Genomic DNA, 23,436 nt, shown 5'->3' with positions numbered 1-23,436 from the left:
TGTCTCTCTCTCCCTCTGTCACTCTGTCTCTCTCTCCCTCCATCTCTCTCTCTCCCTCTGTCTCTCCATCTCTCTCTCCCTCTGTCTCTCCGTCTCTCTCTCCCTCTGTCTCTCCCTCTGTCTCTCCATCTCTCTCTCCCTCTATCTCTCTCTCCCTCTGTCTCTCTGTCTCTCTCTTCCTCTGTCTCTCTCCCTGTCTCTCTCTCCCTCTGTCTCTCCATCTCTCTCTCCCTCTGTCTCTCTCCCTCTGTCTCTCTCTCTGTCTGTCTCTCTCTTCCCCTTGTCTGCTCAGCGACCTCACTAGGTGTGTTTTCAGCCTAAAGCCACACTGTAACCACAGCCCTTTCCTCCCCTACCCTTTCTCTAGAGCAGCTTGTACCTAGTATCTGGCAGGCTGGAAGTTACCTGCGGCAAAAGAATTTTGAACTTTTTGTTTGTTTACCAACAACCAGTACCCTGCATCCTATAAATAAAACACTTAAAATAAATCATAAATTTAACATATAAAATATATTAAGTTATAAAACATCTTAGAAAGTAGCAGAATCTAGAAGTATCACTAGCTGCCCAACTCATCTGTCCCAGTAAAACAGCAATCTATCTGAAAAGTGATCTAAACGTTGTGGGGTTTTTTTTAATGCTTTTGAATACGATCTTAATCACCATTTCCAGTGATGTGTCTACATACCAGCTGCAGCCCTGCTGATTAAAGCATCAATACCAATTGATTTTCTAACACATACTTGCAATGTCTATTGTATCTCATTGCACACTGTACACTATTGGTATTTAGCCAAAGCTAAGAGGAAAAAAAGATTTTGTGTACAGAACACATGGGCCCCAGAGAGTTTCATAATTCCCAGGAGAACAGAAGAATCAGGTACTCAATGTCAGGCTAAATGGTTTCTTACAGTTAATGTGTTTGGTGGCCACAGGCTCAAATAATTCTCTTGTCCAGAGCCAGGGTTACTCAGCTGTATAATGACTTCTAAGTCGCTCCTTCGAAAAGGACTCAGGATTCATGGCTTTAATTTTGCCACCGATAATATGAAAAGTATACACCATATAGCACTGAGCAAGCATTCACTCTCAGCTTCCACTATAATGGAATTCTAATTGTTTCTAAAGTTTAAGAAGGATAAAATGGTTAATCTCCATGATGACAAAAGGAAGCCAGGAAAATAAAGTGACACACTTGAATGAACTGTGAGGAAATAAAGTGCACAACATGCGATAATGCCATGACTCCGTGTTATTGTGCATTTCTGGGCTGAAAAGATATGGCTTGATGGGTAATTTGTCATGCTGTGCAATAGAGAACAACAGTAAAGAGACTTCAGACAGAAGAAAATTACACAAATAGTAGGGTGGAAAGGTATAATTGAAGATGGCAAAGATTGAAAGAAAGACATTTAAAATTACTGTACTGACCTACTAAATGCACTTGGGCGTGGAATCCTGGCCTCACAAGAAGAGGCATTAAATGACTGCGGGCTGTGACACTACTGCAGAGTAATGCCAATCTCCTGCGCTCTCAGAGGAGAAAAAGACAATGCACAGCCGAGCTTCGACAGCCTCGACCTGCTTTCTTTCCTAGAGGAGACAGGGCTTCTGGTGAACTTAGGAGAAGTTTCCTAAATAAGTTTTGTTTTTTTTAAATTATGAGTAGATATCATTTAGTATCTGGGGGGCTTAACTCCTTAACTTTCTGAAGTCAGTAAATCTCCACTCTGTAAAACTGCAAAACCACTGTAATATTTTTATTAATGAATTCATGCGAAAGGATTTTGCTTCTCACATCTGGTTAAGTTTCTTCAGCAATGAAGAGTCCAAGAGAGCAGCATGACATTGTGCAAAGCACATCCATAAGTCTGAGAACAGGAGACACCAGCATTAGCCCGGGCTCCTCTGCAGGCTCGTTAATCATGCAAGGCTCTGGGCAAGTGGCTTAACCTCGCTAAGCCCAGTCCTCTTCTCGGCAGAAGGAGAAGTGGACCACTACTTTCCAAAGATTTCCAGCAGTCCCATGAGTCTACCCCAAACAGCAGAACCTCCAAAAAGCTTCTCAGTAAAGGTTATTTCCTTCTCCTTCCCAGGCTCTTAAAGCAGGGGATGTCCCAACCAACCACACTTTGTAATGGCAAAGGTCATTCATCTCCTTTGTCCCCTTCAGTTAGAGAATATGCCTTCTACCTGTCATGATTACATGGGAAACTTATGTAATCATGAAAGGTAGATTTGCAGTGTCGGTTAATCATAAAGTTCTTTCTATTTCTTACATATAACTGTATAATCACAATGTACCATAAAAAGTTCATCTTAATGACAATGAAGAGCTTATTACAGGGATGTGATATTTACATTTTGAGGTCTTAATAAAACAATTTTGTCTAAATGACATCATAAGGAATACATTAAATTAAGAGATTTCAAACTTGTAAGGGTACATTTAAAAGTATTTAGAAAAAAAATAGAAAAAAAAAAGTACTTAGAAAGACTACACAAAATGGACTTGTGACATACTCTGGGAAAACATCTAGATTTGCCTTAGAGATCTTTAGAGACTCACTAGACAGCTGCAGAAGGTCTCTAACATCACAAATAGGATTTGGGGCCAGATTTCATTATGAGACATCATTATATATTTTTTCATTATTCTTTTTCTTCAAGTTAAACATTTCAGATTTTTAATATTTGGTATGTTTTATATTTATATATTATAATACAGATGATAATGAGCAGCAAGTACTATATACAACTCTATCCAAAAGCATCTTTTCATTAATTTATTTCAATATATGAAGCTTACTTTAAAACTTCAAATGGAAAATGCATCGTAGTAGAATCTAGCAAAATCTTTCCCCAACTCCATGGCCTATCACTAGTATAACACACATCAAAGAATAGACAGAAAGGTAATTTCTGACTAATATAAATAAAATCATGTATTAATTATTTAATTAGAAATTCCAAAAATCATAAAACTGAAAGAAACATGAGAAAGTCACCTGAGGGACTCCCTTGGTGGTCCAGTGGGTAAGACTCCACGCTCCCAATGCAGGGGGCCTGGGTTCGATGCCTGGTCGGTGAACTAGATCCCACACACATGCCACAACTAGGAGTCCGCATGCCACAACCAAAAGATCCTGCGTGCCACAACCAAGACCCGGAGCAGCCAAAATAAATAAATAAAATATTTAATAAAGAAAGAAAGAAAGAAAGAAAGAAAGTCACCTGAGCTGGAGTTTTATCATATGGGTTAATCTTTTGAAGAATGTAGTGAGGAAAGACTCAGTCTTCCAACAGACAAAGACTCATCCATCCAACAAATGAGTCTTGATGAATTTTAAGGTCTCATCCTACTTTGGGATTGTATAGATACACATACTATGCTTGAGAAAATTCTATTCAAAATAGTTGGTCATATCAGAGTCAAAAAACTCCTTAGAATCCGCAAGACTCAGTTTCACTGCCCACATTTTACGACTATTTATAAGGACCATAAAAGTTATTACCATTCTTATCAATGTAGAAATGAACAGGTCCAAATGCTGTCATTTAGTAAAAGAATACTAAATCATTCATTCATTTCTACATTTAACAAAATTTACTAGCTCCCTATGATGCTGGGAAGCATGCTAGGTACCAGGAATAGAGGGGCAATTAGACAGGCATGAACTCTGCCCTCACAGAGTCTACTTGAGAAGAGCAGGCAGTGAATGAGTAACAATGAAGTGTGGTGAGTGTTAAGACGGGATAAGTACAGGGAACCAGGAGACCACACAAGGCTCCGTTAAACCTCCCAGGCAAGATAAGGTGAAGCTGAGACTTGAATGAGTAAGGAAGCTGCTTTTATGCAATATACTCTCTCACTTCTGTGTCTTTGCACCCATTTCCCTCATTCCCTGAATACCCTTCCCACCTCCTCATTCCTTCTCAGCCTCTTGGATTTAGTTTGGGCAGCAACTCTCCAAGGAATTCTTTCCTGAATCCCCCATCTCCATCAATCTAGAATGAATGTCCCCCTCCGCCCCACCAATGCTCCCACTGAACCCATGCATATCTGTATCCACCAGTCCTGTAATTGCCTGTATGGGCTTGGCCTCTTGGGCTAATAAAATCCAAGAAGAGGTTTCTTTGAAGCTTCTGGGAAAGCCTTTCTAGCTCTTCTAGAAAGGCTCTGAAATAGCCCCTGTCCCTTGATAGCCATCTTGCTACTAGCCACTGATGAAGCTGTTCCACCAAGAAGGTAAGGAAAAAGAATGAAAGGGAAACTAAGTCAAAACTACTGGATTAAAATGTACCTGAATTCCACCCTCTGGACTTTCAGTGGTGGAGCCAACAAATTTCCTTATTCCTAAAGACATTTAAAGCTGGGTTTTCTGTTACCTATAGCCTAAAGCATAGTGACTGACAGAAACACTATAGATGAGAATCATGTCTTTTTTCCTTAGCATCCAACATACTATTTTGCCCATAGCAATTGTTCAATAAATACTTCTTAAATAAATGAACTAAGTAATTCAAAGAAAACATCTGACAGCAATGAAATCATAAATTTTGTACCTAAGAAAACTGAAAACAAATTCAGTTTTCAACCAGAATTTTTAAAAGTGTTTTAAAACTGTAATTAGAGGGACTTCCCTGGTGGCACAGTGGTTAAAAATCCACCTGCCAATGCAGGGGACACAGGTTCAAGCCCTGGTCCGGGAAGATCTCACATGCCACGAAGCACCTAAGCCCGTGCGCTACAACCACTGAGCCTGCGCTCTAGAGCCCGCGTGCCCCAACTACTGAGGCCGCGTGCTGCAACTACTGAAGACTGTACGCCTAGAGCCCGTGCTCAGCAACAAGAGAAGCCACCTTAATGAGAAGCCAGCGCACCACAATGAAGAGTAGCCCCCGCTCGCCGCAACTAGAGAAAGCCCGCGCGCAGCAACGAAGACCCAACGCAGCCAAACATAAATAAATTAATTAAAAACAAAACAAAACACTGTAATTAGAAAGTATGATGCTTGCAGAGGTTTCCTATACGGTAAAGAAAGCAAATCTTGTCCTCTGCCGTTCTAATCCTCCTCACTCATAGCCATTTATTTCGCCCCTACTATGCTCACAAGACAGTTCCTCTTACACCCTTGTTACCCAGGGTCCGCGTATTTTTTAGCCACCCCACTTTCAAAACCTGCTCTCCAGCAAAAGCTGGTAAGCTCACTCACACTGAGTTGTATGGATCTGATTTAAACAAAGTGTTATTTCTAGGGATACCTGCAAAATCCAAAAATTTTAATCTCTATGCAACCTCAGATATCAGCAAGCAGGTAAAGGAGGCATTTGTGGAGCCCGATAGCCAGCTCTGTGGTCATGAAACAACAGGAAGAGATGCCTGATTTCCTTGCAGACAAGGGCAACTCCAAACATTGTCATCAATGGCCAGCCCTAACAGCTCGACAGGAACCTACTCTTGTTCCATTTTCTTAAGAACAAAATAATCTAGTAACCAGTGTACCAGATCCACCAAGTGATATTCGTGCCTCTAAGAAGTTCTGGCTGTAGACTTTATCCCTGCGATGGGATTTAACACCATCTGGTCTGTATCGCACTTGGAACTGAATAACACCATGATAATAAGAAGCATCTATACTAGAAATTCCCCTACCTCCAAGTCCTATCAGGTAATTATAAACAATACTTGATTTACCCCAACACTGAGCAAACTCAGGATTCTTGGTTACAGACCCCAAACTCAGATGAAAAGTAAACTCTTAAAAAAAAAGTAGATGTCCCTAATGTTCCAACCTAGAACAATTACAAATTGTTTCGGCTACCTTTTATTCTGCAAATCAGATATTCCAGAGCCACCTTTATTGCCAAACATAAAAGCACCCCACTGCACACCTCAACAGAATTGCTTGTATATCCTTAATGTCTTTCCAAGCAATTTTATGCAGTCAGCACCCTATACATAAGGAAAGGAATGGATGTGTGCTTTACGGGTTTCTTATAATAACAATGAACCTTCATAATCAGACCCACTCCTTAATTTTTGCTTACTTTTTTTTGCAGCTGCATTGATACTAGAGTGAGACAAAAACAAGAATGAACATGAGACTTGACTGAAAAAAAAAAGAAAAACAGCAACAGTACAGCCATCCAAGGAGCAAGTGCTGAGCTTGTGAAAAAAACAGCTCCCATTTTTATTAAATAATAGTGTTCATGCAAGGATGTCTGAAGTACTCTGCAAGGCTAATTAGCACAGATCAATGTACACTTACCTCTTCAGAAGGCTGAAAGGTGTGTAGTGACCATGTGTCATTAAAAATTTACTTGACCATGGGCATCAGATGTCCATGAGAGAACGACCCTGGTGAGCACTGTAAGTTTCCATTTTGCTCATATCATCCTCAATACATCAAAAATGCCACAGACACCATTACTATCATTCATGCAGCCTCACAGCAGCTGATGTGCTATATATGTTTGAGAGGGTGGTATCAATTAACTATGTTATCTATGAAGCCATACTTGCAATTACTACCACTTCACAATTTATCATTAACACATTTGGCAGATTTTTTTTCCAAAGTAACATTTATTTAAAGGTTAATCAAAATTCTTAGAACAGCATTTATTATAATGTGATTTCTGATAATTGACTAAATCAGTGGCTCTTAAGAAAAACACCCTTGTCTCAGTCCTGCTCAGTATACACCACAGTGCCATTTGGGGAAAAGAAATACACACTAGAAATGTTCATTTCAGACCTCGTCATGGAAGATCATATATTAATGTAATCAGGTGGTACATTTACATGCTCATTAGTAATCCATCATTAGTCCAAATGCTCACTATTAGGAATAAATGTACAACGAGTTATTCAGAATACCCAGAAATAGTATTTCTTATTTAAACATTCAGAATAAGCTGACTGAAATAAGTGCACACCTTGAATTTGAACTTTCAAGGCACATCACTAAAGTCAATCAATTATGTCAGGACACTCTTCTATAATAATCTCAATTATAAAATTCCTGCCCCTCCCTTAAGGCATGCAGCGGTGGGGGAGAGTTCCGATACCTAAATCTTTTTAATTCACTGTAACTGCAAAAATTCCTGATGAAGTGTGTGTTTAAATTTTATGCTTTAATACATAGCATGCCACTAAAACCATATTAGTTATGCTTTATGCTATTTAATCATATGTCAAAATCTGTAAAATCTGTTCTAGCATGCTAAGGTAATTTAACTGCAATTAATCAATCAAAGAAATAAATAAAATGTAATAAATGCCAAATAATGTAACATCTTTAAAAACAAACCACTATATACACATTTATTCTAAAAATACTTATTAGCCAACACCACTGAAGGAAAAACAGAGTGAAAATTAGATTTACTGAATCTTCTTCCCATTAGTAGCTAGCTTGCTCTAAACTTACAAATGGTTTAAAAAGGTCTTTGGCATGTTCTGTCTTTCCAACTAAAATGAGAGTAGCCTGAGGGTCAAAATGCTTCATTTTTTTAATCCCCTGTGCCTAACACAATGTCTTAATTATAACAGGTGTTCAGTATTTATTGGATGAAAGAATGAATGATTCAAATATGCACAGACGAGATTCTTTCATCATAATGTTTAGGACCTAGGAAAATAGTCCTACTTTTTCCTTCTGGCAAAAATTGTATATTATACTTTATTGGCATTTAACTAAAGTTAGTGTCACTTTCTCCATGAATTCTTTCCTTTTTTCATAGAGTCAGTTAGGAACCAGCAAGGAAGGTTGGTGATGTGTTTTTGTTCTTCTTCCTCCAAATGAAAACAGTGATTTTCTTTTCAGGGATGTAATTTAACAGTTTGATGGATACAGTTTTGGACCAAGACTAGGAAGGCCAATTGTAAGTCCTGGGTCTAGTCAGCAAGAATTCATTAAGCATCAAGTACATTCCCCACACTATGCTACAAATATACGAAAGGAGTCAAAACATGCCCCTGTTTTCCAGACCATAAATCAGAGGAGAAGACACATACGTGTTCATTCAACAAGCACTACCAACTACACTTTACTCCATGCAAGGCACTGAAGGGGAGGAGGACAGCCAACAAGTCTCAGTTCTCAACAAGGGGCTATCAAGGAAATGAACCAGCAACTGTATGTCAAGCAAAAAGTCATGAACATCTTTGAAAAAATACAAACTAATTCTCATTGGAACCCTAGAAGAGAAAGCTGGTGAAATCATGGAAGTCTTAAGGAAACAGGTGACATAAAAATAGATCAAGAGAATCTGCCAGATAATGTAAATTATAGTACATTCACTAATGACAAGGATTGTAAGTAAGGGTCCATAAGTTTTCAGAGCAAGTTATTTGCTTTCTTGATAATGACTGAATCTATTTGTTCTTCTCATCAAATTCGTTTTGGTGACATAAAATGATAACTTTTAGATTAATGACCAACCACTCAGTACAAGGAACACTGAAGAATTTGCCTTTAAAGGTTCCTGATGATAACTAGCTGAGAAATCTCAAGACTGAAATTATCACAAGGATATTACAATAAACAAGACTTGTCCCTTCCACCACTACCCCACTCACCCACATGTGGCTATTGAGTACTTGAAATGTGACTAGTCCAAACTGAGTTGTGCTGTAAGGGTAAAAATATACACTGGACTTCTAAGACTTAGTTACAAAAGAAAATGTGCCAATAATTTTTATACTCATTACCTGCTGAGACAATAATATTTTTGGATATATTGAATGGAATGTGCATATCATTAAATTACTTTCACACGTATCTTTTTACTTTTTACTGTGGATACTAGAAAATCATTGAACTGTGCAAGTCTAAAGGCATTTTGAAGAAAAATAATTTTTTTAAGTGTTTCATGCTAGAAAGGATTCAGCAACATGCACTGGCATTTTAATATGATGATCAGATACAAAAATTCTATGTAACAAACCACTCAATACATTCCTCCCCAAAACGCACAGTTAGGAAACATCTCTCTTGATGAACTGAATCTCCTGCCCCACTCTGATCTGATAGTGAGTGGCATCCCTTTTTACATCTACTTTTTTCTCTGACTGGCAGAACACTTCAGTCTAAAATCAAGGTACTCAACTTCAGGCTTTTTTGCAGGAAGGCCCTGAATTTCTGGTTCAGTTTAATCCCACCCCTTATTTCTTACTTGGCCTGGTTCTGCTCCTTACTGTATGCGTCCTACTGAAAGTTATGAAAAAGCTTTTTGGAACTAGGAAGAGTTAAATAGCAAATAAGAAAGTGAGTGAGCCTCTGACTATGGTGTAATCAGTGAGAGGCCACTCTCCAGAGACTCACTATGTCTGTGGCCCTTCTCCCTGTTACAGGTGTGAGACAGAATGGAGTTGTAGCAATAGCAGGCCAGTACTCACATTTGGGATCATAAATACAGAGCGGGCCCCATCCAAGGCTGTCACCCAACCCAAGGGTCAGTGAGATAGACAGGCATAACATTCGAAGGGCAACAGTGAGCTCTGCAGTCCCGTGCAGCTGTAGGTAACGTGGTCTCAAATCAGGCAGAGGAAGGAGCGACTACCTGAATACCTAGAAATCAGGACAGGAGTGGTCATTACCAGATCTGATCACATTCTGTAAGCCACCGCAGTGCGGACTAAAGACAGAGACAGCATCCAAAGATCCAAGGAGACTTAGCAGAGACCTAGTCCCATAAAAAGAGAAAAGGGGATAATTTCTGTGACTGTGAGGCCACACAGGCCCCTGGGGCTAGGCTCAGAGTCAGGGCCTCCCAGATCCAGTGGACTACAGAGACGCGAACTGAGAATAAGCAGTGAGCCTAGCAGTTGTAGCTGGGCCACCAGATGTACCCACTGAGGGAGAAAAAGTCAGAGGCTCTAAATATGCTTTCTCTTGTCATTGGGTTTGGTCCAGGAACTGATAGGATTGGCTACAGGTGGGAGCATAAGTACATTCAGCTCAATTTTGTTCAGGTACACACAAGGCAAGGAAGTCAGATGGTGGCAGTGCCTCTCTATAAAGTGGAGGAATTACATTGGTGCTTATTCAACTCTTATTCCAAAATTAATGTTTCAAGGATATTTAGGCTACCTAGAAAAAACCATTTCAGAGCTTCCCAAATCTATGAAAAAGCCACTGCTTCCTGTTAATCCCTACACCTCTCCAAGAAAAATGCTTGTAATATTATTTAACAGTACTACAGAACCAGACTCACATGGTACAATCTTAAGGTTGTAAGAAAAGTACACAACATGTGGAATGTTATGTAACCTTAAGAGTCCTTACAATAAATACATTAAAAAAAATAAGAATAAGAAATAAGTAATAATTTTCTAAGATATACAGAGATAGGATAGGATACAGAAAAGATCATGGTCATATAAAAATCAGGACCACCCAGTTGGCACAAATTACCAGAAAATGAGAAAGAAATATTCTAAGTCAGCTGTATCATTGACATGGTCTGGTTTGTTTTCATTAACGGTTTTAAAGGATTTAGCACATAAATAACAAGTTTTTATTTCAGAAAATCAAAATTAATAAAATGTCAAAATAAAAAGTAGTACACAACTGGACACCACAAAAAAAATGAGAAAAAGTCTTAGGATCTGATCAATAATAAACTCTCTGTTAAATCTAAAATATATTATTTCTATCTTAGCAAAATTTGAAAAAAAATGGATCAAGACCCCACCGCTTCATCAATTTTTTTTAAAAAAGAAGAATGAGTTCAAAAGATAGAACTAAGTGTGAATTTCACAAAGTAGACATAGGTAATTTCATATCGGCTGCTATGTTCATAAAGGTAAATGACACAAACAAAGCTGCCTAATCATACACCTTGAGACTCTATTTCAGGGAGACTCAGATTGGATTAAAAAGTCTACGGATGTTTGCTACCCAGTGAATATTCCAGTAACACACACAGGTACAGACTCAGACACCCTCCTTAGTCCAAGGGCAACTCCAAGGAGGTCTTCCTCCCACTGAGAAGGAGGGGTGAGTTTCTGGAACAACAAGAACAACAACAAATAACATCAAAATATTTCCAGCTTATACACTGTAAGCCCACCTAGTCATGGATTTGTGAAATACAGACACAGACTAATAAAATTCTAAGACGACTGAGTTGTCACAATGTGACAAGAGTATAAATTCACATTGAATGGATTTTCTAGTGCTTCCTACTAAATATGAATAGAACCAAAATATGTCTCCCAACATATCAGAAACAATATATATATTCTACTTAGTTTCAATGGGGAAAAACTTTTATAACTTCAGAATACTCAAAATATGTGACAATCTGTCACTGAATTAAAATATATTACAGTAACAAGTGACAATGTATGTACAAAACCCACTGCAGCTCTGTGTTCGTCCTCACACACAAAGGCTATTTCTAAACAGGTCAGAGTAAAGCTCTGGCTGACGGGGGTTGATGGCAGGATAGGACCTGAGATGAGCCAAAACTGTGTGTAATCCAAAACTTATTGATACTTAAATTTGGAATAGGTCTTTGAACTTACATCTGAACATGTCATGAGAACATGAGACTCCTGTTACTGTATACAGGCTCATCCTTATAAAATGTTTGCCTTGTATGGTTACGATATTTTACTGAGGCCTTAACGAGTAGGGTACATCGCTCTGTGTGGTAAGGGTGGAGAAGGGTTACTCACAAGCCTCCTGCAAGTCCATTACCACTAATACATGCCTCTCAAATAGAAGCAGGGCCTGACTGGGAAGTTGTAGGAGACAAAGGAGCAGTAGAGACATTGCCTCTGGACTTGGGAATAAGGTACTCCTCCATACACATACCCCATAGTACTTTCCATTAACTGAGTATTATTACAATGTGTTGTAACTGGTTGTTTCATTCCTTGTATCTTCCACGAAATTGCAAGATTTTTAAGAAAAACCATTTGATCTTGAAATAATTAAAAATTCACAAAAAGGTGCAAAGAAATGTCCTGTGCCTGGGCTGTGTACCCTTTCCCCAGCCTCTCTCCCCACTCCCAGTGTTAACGTCTTGCATAACTACAATAGCAAAACCAGGTAATTAACATTGGTACAATCCATAAAGCTTATTCAGATTTCACCAGTTATGCATGCACTTATTTGTATGTGTGTGTATATGTGTGTAGCTGTATGCAACTTTATCACATCTGTAGCTTTGGGTAACCACTTCCACAATCAAGACACTGAACTGTGCCATCACCACAGACTTCCAGTGCTACCTTTTCATGTCCACACCTACTCCCTCCCCTCCCCTCCCCTCTCACCCCTGGCAACCACTAAACTGTCCTCCATCTCTGTAATTATGTTATTTTATGAATGTTATATATATGGAAACAAGCAATAATGTATTTGTTTAAGGTAAACTCTTTTCATGCAGCACAATTTCCTTGAGGTTTATTCAAGTTGTTGCCCATAGCAATAGTTGATTACTAGTTATTGCTAAGCAGTATTACATACTATGGATATATCACTGTCTGTTTAACCATTCATCCATTATGGACATTTGGGTATTTCCAGTTTGGGGCTATTAACTAACACAGTTGTTATGAATATTCATGTACAAGTTTCAGTGTGAAAATAAATGGCAAGATTTTTAAGGGGATAGGTTGTGTCATATTCATCACTGTATCTCCAACACTTTATAGAACACACAGTAGGTACTCAAAATACTTGCTGAAGCAATGAATGAAAGAACCACAGAATTGCCTCTAAATGGCAGGAAATAAAACAGAGCTCATCTTGTGGAAAAAACGTAATTAGTTGGGAGGGAAAATATCAGGAAGAGGTCCTGGAAGTTGCACAGACAGTTTAAAGACTTTAGCAGTGTTCCAAAGTACACACACACACACACACACACACACACACACACACTCACACACACACTTCAATGCCAACATTTTTCACTTTGTTTCAAGTATTGAGCTTCATGTTAAGATAGTGTTTGAATTAATAAGCTATGGTTAAACTTTTTTAAGAAACAATTGGCGAGACTTCCTATCCAGATGAAATAAGAGGGGCTGGATGTACCCTCCTTCCTAAAACAACAACAACCACCAAACTCTGACAAAGTGTATGAAACAATGATTTTTAAGACACAGGACATCAGGCAACAAAGAACAGTTATCCCTGAGAGATGAAGAGCCAAGGAGGTGAATCTTACGAATGTCCTGCTTACTGTCTTGAGGGTTTCTTGGCAGTGGCACAGGGAGGGTAACTCAAAGGACACAAACTCCCCGAGTTGAGGAAACAGAACTGAAGGCATGGCAGAACAGGGTGGCTACAGTTCACAGGTCAGAGCGCATGGCAGAGAGCTGCTGCACAGAGAAAGCTCTCCTAAGATCTGCAAAGAGTCCCACTCGGGAGTTTAGCAGAGTATTGATCTGGGCAAATGTGTGAGGAAACTACCCGAGGCTGGGTACTCCTAACCCTAAGGAATAAATGGATCTAAGCAATGATCAATACCTGCTAACATCTCAAATAGAGAGAGAACCAGTAGTTTTGCCCAGCCTTCTCCAAATGAATCTGCTCAGGTTCCTAGTCTTAATTACCAACTAATAGGATAGACATGGGACAGAGGACCTTATTAAACAACTCCACAGGAATGCATCAGCAAATACAAACTATGGAAAGCTCTACAAGCACAATCCAGTTTTCTCAACAAATAAGGAAAAATAAATACACTGAGGGGGAAACCTATAGATTAAAAGAGAAGAGAAATCTCAACCAATTGCAAAGTATGGATCTTATACGTATTCTGTTTCAAACAGTAAAAAGTAATTATAAAAAATTTTGAGGCAATTGGAAAAATTTGAATATGGATTGTACCTATTTGACAACAATAAGAAATACTGACTTTTTCAGTGTGGTTTATTTTTTAGATGTGGCTCATTTTCTCAATTAAAAAAAAAAGTCCTAATCTTTTAAAGATACCTAGTGAAATATTAAAGGATGAAGTGATGTCATGTCTGGGATTGGCTTCAAAATAATTTGGGATGTGGTGAGAGGTGGTAAGGGGATATGATGAAACAAAGTTGCCTACAAGACAATAATTGTTGAAGTAGGTGTAATTGTATGCAAGTTCATACCGTTCTACTTTTAAATATGTTTGGAATTTTCATATAACAAATTTAGATAAATAAACTTAAAAACACACAAATAAATACATAATTGAGGTGGTAGTTAAGGACTCAGAGGTCACGGTCTGAATGAAAACAATTTCTCAGACACAGAGAGATCAGAGACGATATTTTACAAGGACACTGAAGACCGTAATTTGTCGGATTTCCTTACTGGAGGACCATGTGTTCTCCACACAGAGCACTGTCTTTTAAGCAAGGATAGACCTTCTCTCTGAAAACATGACGGTATACAAGTGGTTGACTACCTAATCTAAGACACCAAAAGATATCAAAGGAGACCAAAAAACTGGGTCTATAAATGTGGTTGTTACTTCTTCCTGTTCTTTTAATAAGGTGAGGTATGTGAGAAGTCTAATAGAGCATGTTGACTGCTGTCCTTCCAACAGCATCCTTGCAACACAGCTCATTCCATTCAGTTTGGCCATTCCCATGTCTACCGTTTGCTTAACAACTCCACTTACTGCTCACACTTTTTAGTTTCTGGGTTTTGAGGTGAAGGGAAAGGAATCTTTGGAGATGTTCAAAATTCTTTCTCAAGTCAAATAATTCATTAGAAAGTATGTTTTATCTAAAAACTGTTTTTCTTTTCTTTTTTTTTTTTCGACAGTAGGAGGGATATTTTGAGTAGCTTGCCCAAGGTTCTGCCAAAAGAAATCTCCTCTCTCTTCTTACCTTACCTGAATCCTACCCTCTAAAAGGATATGCCCGAGTCCAATAAAGGGAGCTCCTAAGAGGATGAGTGTTATATCTTCCATTTTAAAAAAATTCCTCATGGTCTATAGTTCAATATCCTACAAATAACCAATATGCTACATATATGCAAGAAATGAGTTGATTTGGGCTTCCCTGGTGGCGCAGTGGTTGAGAGCCTGCCTGCTAATGCAGGGGACACGGGTTCGATCCCTGGTCTGGAAGGATCCCACATGCCGCGGAGCAACCAGGTCCGTGAGCCACAACTACTGAGTCCGCGCGTCTGGAGCCTGTGCTCCGCAGCAAGAGAGGCCACGATAGTGAGAGGCCCGCGCACCACAATGAAGAGTGGCCCCCGCTTGCCACAACTAGAGAAAGCCCTCGCACAGAAACGAAGACGCAACACAGCAAAAATAAATAAATTAACTAATAAACTCCTACCCCCAACATCTTCAAAAAAAAAAAAAGTTGATTTACTGATTTTTTTTTAAATGTAACTTTTAAATTCTCAGTATTTTAAGTAATTATTCTGTCTATAATACTACTGGACTAGTACTATTATTAAAACATCATCATGCATCCTACTGTTCATTTTCACTAAATGTCTGAAAAGGCCCTGGGAACAGGTTTAAAACCTGATGTGTGCTTTGGGAGCAGAATCAACTTTGGGGGATCAAGGCCAGTGAGCATTTGTGTAGGCTGGTTACATTTTGGGAAATATTTGCAAAGATGTATTGCAGAAATTGTAAGTGAACTTTTCAAAATATTTATCACCACAGTTAGAACTTTTATTAAAGTGTTTTTCTTTTTAGACACAGTCTTGTTTACAGTGGCCATTTTAGAAGTTGCTAGTCTGAGCTTAAAAAACAATATTATAATGTCTTCCCATCAATTGTATTAAAAACACTTATCTTTGGGAAATGTTATAAAAAATCTCATTATAATGATAATTTAAATTTAAAGCAAATATAAAAAATGATATTGTGTGATAGAATACCAAAGGATTAAAAATTTTTTGCGAGAGGGTGTTTTAATTTCTGATAAAAGCAAAATATAGTACAGTAACCACTAGTCACATATGGCCTATATAAATTTAAAGTAATTAAATTTAAATAAAATTTAAAATTCAGTTTCTCCATTGCACAAGCCAATTTCAAGTGCTCAACAGACCACATGTGGCCACTGGTTACCATACTGGACAGTGCAGATAGAGAACATGTCCATCATTACAGAAAGTTCTATTGAATAATGATGGTCTTTGTTAGAGAGGCCACTACTGATGAACTGATGTGCATATATCAATTTATTTCTATTGTCATTTCCTCTTTGGTATAGGAGGTTGAATTAAACCTATCAAATTTAAATGATTTTTCTGGAAAATCTATATTCTAATGTAAATATTTAAAACTGTGCCACAAGCACTGCAGTGTAGGTTTTCTTTTTCCTCTCTCTATAAGGAGAATGGAATTTTTTTAAATTCTATTTCCTCAAGATAAGGAATTATAACATTAGCTAGTTTTCCCTTTCAATTTGCATTTTCTTTCTTTATAATGATCTATTCTAAACATGCACTGCTTCCGAGTTTACCCAGCAATTGCCACCAATTACCTTTATTTTGTGGAAGGGAATTCCTAGTTTAGAGGGCAGTACTTCAGGCCTCCAACTCCACACTTTTGAAGTTTGTAACTAGCATAAAAAAAAAAAAACCCTCACAGCCTAGCCAGGTCCTCCGACCAGGTGAAGGGTATGTCTAATTTAGCAGAGAAACTGTGAGTGAGATCATCTCTGTCATTCATGCTTAGTAAGGAACCAGGCTGCAGAGCAAAGTCAGAAATACAACAGTAACAAAAGTAAATACAAATAATATGAAAAACTCCCAAACCACAGGGCTAAACCAGCTGCATTTAAATGCAACTCCTGAAAACCTTGATGAAAAGTAATATGTCTGTGTTTAAAAGACTAAACCACATAGCTGACGCAAATGGTAAAAAAGATCTTTAATTACATGAGTATACTTTTAAGTATTTCATTAAAAAGTAAACTATGATGAATAATCATTTAGCATTGAAAATAATTTGATTTTAAAAGTAGAAAGGTCAAATATGAAAAATATAATAAAGTCCAGGTAAAGAAATACTTGAAAGAACAATCCAATTATTTTAGAAATGGATCTTTCTCCGGAATAGCATATTGTTTTGAAACTAAATTTCCATAGTAGATTCCACAGTTCCTGAAAATTAGAGTCTTGAAATTAGCTACAGAAATGTACCTTAGCTTGGGGACAAAAAAAAAAAGAAGAAGGGACAAAAAAAAAAGAAAGAATGAATGAAAATAATATGCTAACCTCCCAAACCATTCTGCCAACAGATTTTTGCATTTTGGAAATTACACTTGCTTTCAAGATTCTTTGGGTCATTTAAATACTTAACCTCATCTCTTTGCTCACTTGCTCACTCCCCAAGCAAGTCTAAAACCAAATAAATTGCTATAAATGTTTACCAACAAAATATTATTTTCCAAGTCATTTTTCTTAATTTTTGAAATTTAAAAAGTTTTATTACAATTAGGTAACTACTCCTGGCACAAGGACTCTGAAGCATTGTTTCTCAGACACTAATGGGTCTTGGAAAAGTTTGAAACTCTTAATTCATTAAGACTATGAGTAGCTGTTTTGTACCTAAGAATGAGAATTGATGGAGAAGTTGGGACTAAACACATAATTTTCTCAAATATGATGAAAACATAAGGGTTTTGTTATGATGCATGTAACAATCAAGAACCTGTTTCTTTTTCGCAAGCTCCTAAAAAGTACCTCCCATATAATTATTAAATAAAAACACTCACTTATTCAGTACTCAGCTAGCTTTTAAACTCTGAATAAGAGAAGTACACAGTGAGAGAGGTACTTACATGGTTTCCTTGGATACTGGATGATGCCATTCAGGTCTATGTTTTTATCTGAAAGTGGTGCCCTGTGGAGAAATGAGGTTTGGTGAGTGGCTGTTTATACATAGTAAGTAAATAAGAACTTTGTTTATTTTACAAAGCACTTTTGATTTTGACCCAGATTTCTTCTTCTCATCACACCCAACCCTGGTAAACGGCAATAAAAATATGGTAGAACAGGTACTTTGCACAACTCTTTTAAACACCACTTAAGAAATCATAATTAATAAAGCAAAAGCTCCGAATGCCATGGCTAAGCACATTACTCCTTGGGCTGCTTTATATATCTTGACTACATTATTTATGTCAGATGTATCAATGAACACTGCCTGCCTCTCTCTTTTCCTTCAAGAGGAATTGCTCTCAAAGCATCAATAAGGAAATTAATCTAAAAAATTCACATAAATGATAAATGTCCTTACCGTAATCAAAGAGCAAGAGAACTCTAGCTTTAGCCCGCTCCTAAACACCCGGGTTGCCACAGACATTAGCTGCCATTTTTAATGTCGTAGTGGGATCCCAGATTTCCAATCGTTTAAGTGCTCTGAGCATACAATTTTGACATTCAGTCTCTCAGAACTACATGCTTTCTAATTTTGGTAGCATGATTAATCCCCCCTATGTGATGAGTTTTAACCTTCTAATATTTCTTTGGATCAAAAAGAACAAACGAGCTACAGCAAAGAATGGCAACTAACTTTAATGCTTAACACAATTTAATAACCTGAAATGAAGTAAATGTGTGTTATGTTTCCATTAAAAAGTTTCCAGCCACAATTAATTGAACAAAAACTCGTCTTCTTCCAAGATTATTCTTGGAAATGTAATTTTAAAGTCTGTGTGAAATAAGAAACTTACTTTTTACCATATGAAAGCAATCTCATTTTTCAGGAATGATTTTTGGATAGACTTCCGATTTGATATTTTCCATTTGAACTAGCAGCGAAGGGGCTAGTAAGGGGGGAGGAGAGGAAAGCAAGTCTGTGTTCTTTTGCCAGCACTGACAAAGGTCTGGTTGTCAGTGATACCTTTGCAGCTAAATTTACTCCAGAGTGACAGGAACAGGTGCACCTCGGCCTGCCAGACACTTGTGCACAGGGATCACGCATCTTACGGCTTGACGATCAAGGGGGGAAAGCCTGGGTCTTCATAGAAAAGGAGAGGAGGCAAAGGAAGCCCAAACTGGGGGTTTCTCTTCAAAGCCAGCTGGTCTGGCTTTATTCTACAGGAATTTTTTTACCTGTCAGGGTTTGGACAACAAAGCCCTCAGCAGGTGCTGACGGGTACAACTTCCTGGAGAAGCAGAAAGGCGCTGGTGAGTTTCAATTGCCAAAATATATTTTTTAATCTCTAAAAGTTGATTTTGTTATCTTGGAAGAGGCACTGCTGAGGTACCTACATTCAGAAAGCTGATGAGATCATTGGAATCAGAGCCAACTAACTCAACAGTGGGTTTTCCTGGTGTAGAAAGTAGGGCTGTTACCATTTGACAATTTTTTAGAGTGAAAAAAAAAAAGTTTTTTTAAAAGAAAATGCTTCATATTTTAAATGTTGTTCTCTTTCATTCTATCTTCAGTATCTGAAAGATGAAGAATTAATTATATATATGATACTAGACTATTCAAATAAATACACAAATATCATTTCGTCTCCTTTTTATCTAATTCTGTTACAATCTACTCATTCTAAATAAAATGTTATTTTTCAATATATCTCCAAGTAAAAATGTGAAATGGTACATGCTCTTTGCAAAAGTTTCATGGGCTAGAATTTTTAATGCATACATGTGACAGGAATATGATTAGAGAAAATATGAAATTAATTTTATTTTTAATACAATTTTAAAACATGTATTGCACAGAATATTTAATAATTAGAAGTGGTAACATTTTCTTGTTACAAAGAGTTTCTTCAGAGAAAAATCTTCAGAATAAACAATCAACACGCTACTAAAGCATGTTTTTATGTCATTGATTTCCAAAATTAGTACATTTGTATAATTGGTATTTTTATTTTGTGAATTCAAAAGTTTAGGCAAAAATATTTTTTTCAGAATAGGATTTTAATTAATGCAAAATATGGAAAAAGTTAGGACATATTTTTTAAAAGTGATTCTATTTCAAGGACTCATTCTTTTAACTATGCTTCATAGCATTTCTCTACAAATTGTTGTATTATAGCAAATTGAAAACAGTTAAGCAAGTAGGGAGCTTAAAGCTAGGGACTATACATAGTAAACATATGAAACCATTTTAATAACCAAAATCCATATTCACAAGTAACATGGACTAATGAATGTAAAGGATGAGCAGCATACATTGATCAAGAATGCTATAAATTATTATGCATAAAATCAATTTTCTCGGCTGTGGGGGGCAAAACTGTTGCTTAAGAAAAGAAATGTTCCTACTAATATAAATTAACACTATGAGGCAATTGTTTTATTCAGACAATCCCATAAATAATTTTCAATCTACATGCTTAACACATTGTCGCATAGTGGGAAAATAATAAGATCTGATTTTTTTTAATGACCACTGTTATCTAAAACAATTTTCGGATCAATGATGAAACAGATATGTCACAAATTCATATGTATCATACTCTTTCAGACTAACCTAATTGCTGTTTAAAATTATGAAATATTTGTGGTTTAAAAAGTTACCAGAAATTATCCACCCCACCAAAAAAATCTAATATTTTTAAAACACAATCTTATCTACATTTTAATGAAACCTCAAAACTCAAATCTGATTTTCATTAAAATTATGACATGTAGAATATGGTTCAGAAAATTAAAGCATATTTTATTTTTTAAAAAGGAGTGTACTTATTGTGGTTTCAAACTGCTATTTTTATGTGACATTTTGTCGTCTTCGTCATATTGATTCTGGCACCTGAGTAATCATGGTCACTGAAATTTTTAGATAACTTCATTAGTCTCTTAAAGAATGAATATGTATTCCATGCACTTCATAATTTTTTTTATTTACCTGGTCTGTTAAATACTATATTCTGAAAGAATCAAAGTACTCGATTGTAAAGATGACTAAGTACTGCAAAACTGAACATACACTTTTAAGTCAACTTCGAAATTACATTTGTTAAGCTTTTGTGTACAATACAATTGGCTATAATTATAAATAGTTTGTCATTAACACTAAGTATAAACAATACAAAAGCTTCTTCCAAATTATTTTTTATGACTCTTGTGAATTATTTAAGTGTGACTGAACCTATTAGAAACAATGTTAGGTATAGCCCAAATATTTCTAAATAACTGAAATTTATAATTTTAACCCTGCCCTAAATTGTTGGCTTAATCTAAAATTCTATGTTATTTTCTTTTACTTATGAGAAAAAGCTTTAACTCCTAGTTTGACATGCAACTACATGTTTGTCCTTTCTGATAAACTTTCACCTTTCATGTCAGTAAAATACCTATGCCAACGCCCGCAATGTATGGGAATGGTCTCTTTTAATAAGCCTAGTTAGAAACTTGGCTTAAAGTTGCAATGACTAAAAGTTTAATTGTAAAACACATGCACTTTAAGCATTATTTGCCATACATCTTCATATCTTAAGGACAGCTTATAGTGGAGAAAAATTAATTATTCTCCCCTTTCAGAAAGACGTTTGAAAACCATTTTGTTTACCTTGTATATTCATAAGGAAAATCTTGGTTCTCCCTGCAACTAACTTCAATAAATTTTATTCTGAATATCAATCTATTTAATTTCAGGACAAAGAAGTTTCCAGCTAAAATGGTTTACTTGTAAGTATTTAAAGAAACAAAAATATTTTGGCAGCTTTATATGTATCTCCTCATTGACCAGCCACCTGACTGACAGCTGTCAACTGTCTGTGGGCCAAATGTAACCCAGTAAAGATAAAAATTACATATTACTCATCCCTGTTGATAATACCTGGTGCCAGTAGGTTCTCAAATAGGAATAACTAGACTGTAGATATAAAGAGGTAAAAGAGGAATCATTTTAATTGCCTACCATGCCTCCTTTGTCACTAACTTGTTTCCCCTTGTTTTTCTTATTTATCCCATTTCTCTCAATGTCCATATATCACACCTACAAAGAGTTAATTTCCTTAAGGAAACTTCATATGTAAGTAACAAGTATGTGTCCATGAAAATATTGAGCAGCCAGGTAATGATGGCCACACATTTCTTTCAACCAAATCTCCTTTTAAGCTCATGGAATCTTTGAAAGAGTCTTTGAAGCTTTCAACTACTCATTTTAAAGAAAATGAAACAGAAGCACAAAAATGATATTTACCCAAGGTCACCAACCTGAGGATGTAGATGCAGACTTGGATCTGTCTCACAACTTCATGATTAGTTTTTCTGTTAGACTTAAAACATGTGGACTGTAAAACTATAAGTAAAAAAGAGCACAAGGAAAATTAATGTGAGTTGCATTTCTTCGGAGAACCATTTTCAGTTACCAAATTTAATACCTTAATAGAGAGATACAATTTTATCAGAGCATATTAAAATGTAGTTTTAACAAAGAGCAAAAACACGTTAAAATATCTATGGTATAAATTCTTCTTTAGTTTCTCTTTACCATTTAAACTGATTTCCAAACTGAAAATATTTATGGTGTATATGAAGTAGCAGAAATAAAATATAATCAATGGCAGCATATATGTTTAGAAGATGAATGCAGAAATGAAAAGTCAGGTTGAAATTTTTTTTATATATTAGGGGATAATTAAAAATACCAAATATACCAAAGTATAAGCATATGTATAATACTGAAGTGCAGAATATATTAAACCTTCACATAACTGACTCAGCAACTAACTAGCTTGTGTATGTATGTGTATTAATTAATTAAACCTCTCTGGACCCCAGAGGCTTCATCAGCAAGTGTTTCCTAACAGCTAAGAAATTCTATAACTCAATAATCCTGTATTAATATAAGTATCTGATACTTATTCATATAATTATTATATTAAAAATTTATATTGCTATAATTTTTTGATAATGCTGCTCAACACACTGATTCAAGGTCATGAAAGTATAGTCAAATTTTTTCTGACCCTTCAGAAAAGAAATTGTTTAGGAGATATCTACCACTTTCTGAATTTAAAGTCATTTATATTAACCCTGGGCTTTGGAGAAATATTTGCCTTTGAGAAGTGTTTGCTTAAAATCCAGACTTGGAAATGAATTTTTTTAAAAAGGAGTGGGGAGCTTAAAACATTGATATAGGATACGGGAGGAAAATGTGGGCAGGGTTTCCCTGCAAGGAATTCATCTAAAATAATCTCCAACAGCTCTATGATACCATTTAGCAACTAAATTATATATCTAAATTTACAAATGAATTTGCTTATTCTATTACATTTAGTCCAAATCAACATTAGTCATTAATCAGCAAACCATTTAACAATATGCAATAACAGTATGCAAATCAATTGCAAGCAAAATAATCAGTACAATAATATCCATTTCTAACAACTGGGAAAGACGGGGTGTCATAGCAAAACATGCAAAATCACAGACTTTCACATAAACTCAATCATCTCCCTGCATCTCAAAGGGGTGTTAGTGAAAGTGAATGACTTGTCCCTCGTCTGCATCTGAAGGATCATAAATGTTTTCTCCT

The 23,436-nt window shown here is 36.5% G+C and overlaps 1 protein-coding gene and 1 long non-coding RNA gene across 15 annotated transcripts in view; one reads left to right on the top strand and one right to left on the bottom strand.

Moving 5' to 3' along the window:
- Positions 1–18,380, bottom strand: part of LOC114486737 (uncharacterized) — a 91,419-nt gene extending 73,039 nt beyond the window's left edge. For both annotated transcript variants that reach the window (XR_003680975.1, XR_003680976.1), the window contains exons 1-3: positions 18,229–18,380; positions 17,771–17,832; positions 9,407–9,578 (exon numbers count right to left, since the gene is read on the bottom strand). This is a non-coding gene — a long non-coding RNA (uncharacterized lncRNA). The remainder of the gene's footprint in view (positions 1–9,406; positions 9,579–17,770; positions 17,833–18,228) is intronic.
- Positions 18,381–18,897: 517 nt separating this feature from the next.
- Positions 18,898–23,436, top strand: part of MEF2C (myocyte enhancer factor 2C) — a 166,135-nt gene continuing 161,596 nt past the window's right edge. For 6 of the 13 annotated variants that reach the window (XM_028493054.2, XM_028493059.2, XM_028493056.2 and 3 more), the window contains exon 1: positions 18,930–19,121. The gene's annotated coding sequence lies outside the window, so the exon portion shown is untranslated. Of the gene's footprint in view, positions 19,122–21,548; positions 21,582–23,436 lie in introns of all 13 variants that reach the window. The other 7 variants (XM_028493052.2, XM_028493051.2, XM_028493064.2 and 4 more) reach the window with 7 other exon arrangements.

Source organism: Physeter macrocephalus, chromosome 8, assembly GCF_002837175.3.
Source record: "Physeter macrocephalus isolate SW-GA chromosome 8, ASM283717v5, whole genome shotgun sequence".
NCBI classification, from domain to species: Eukaryota; Metazoa; Chordata; class Mammalia; order Artiodactyla; family Physeteridae; genus Physeter; species Physeter macrocephalus.
Note: the sequence above shows the minus strand (reverse complement) of the source record. Positions and strands in the feature narration are given on the sequence as shown.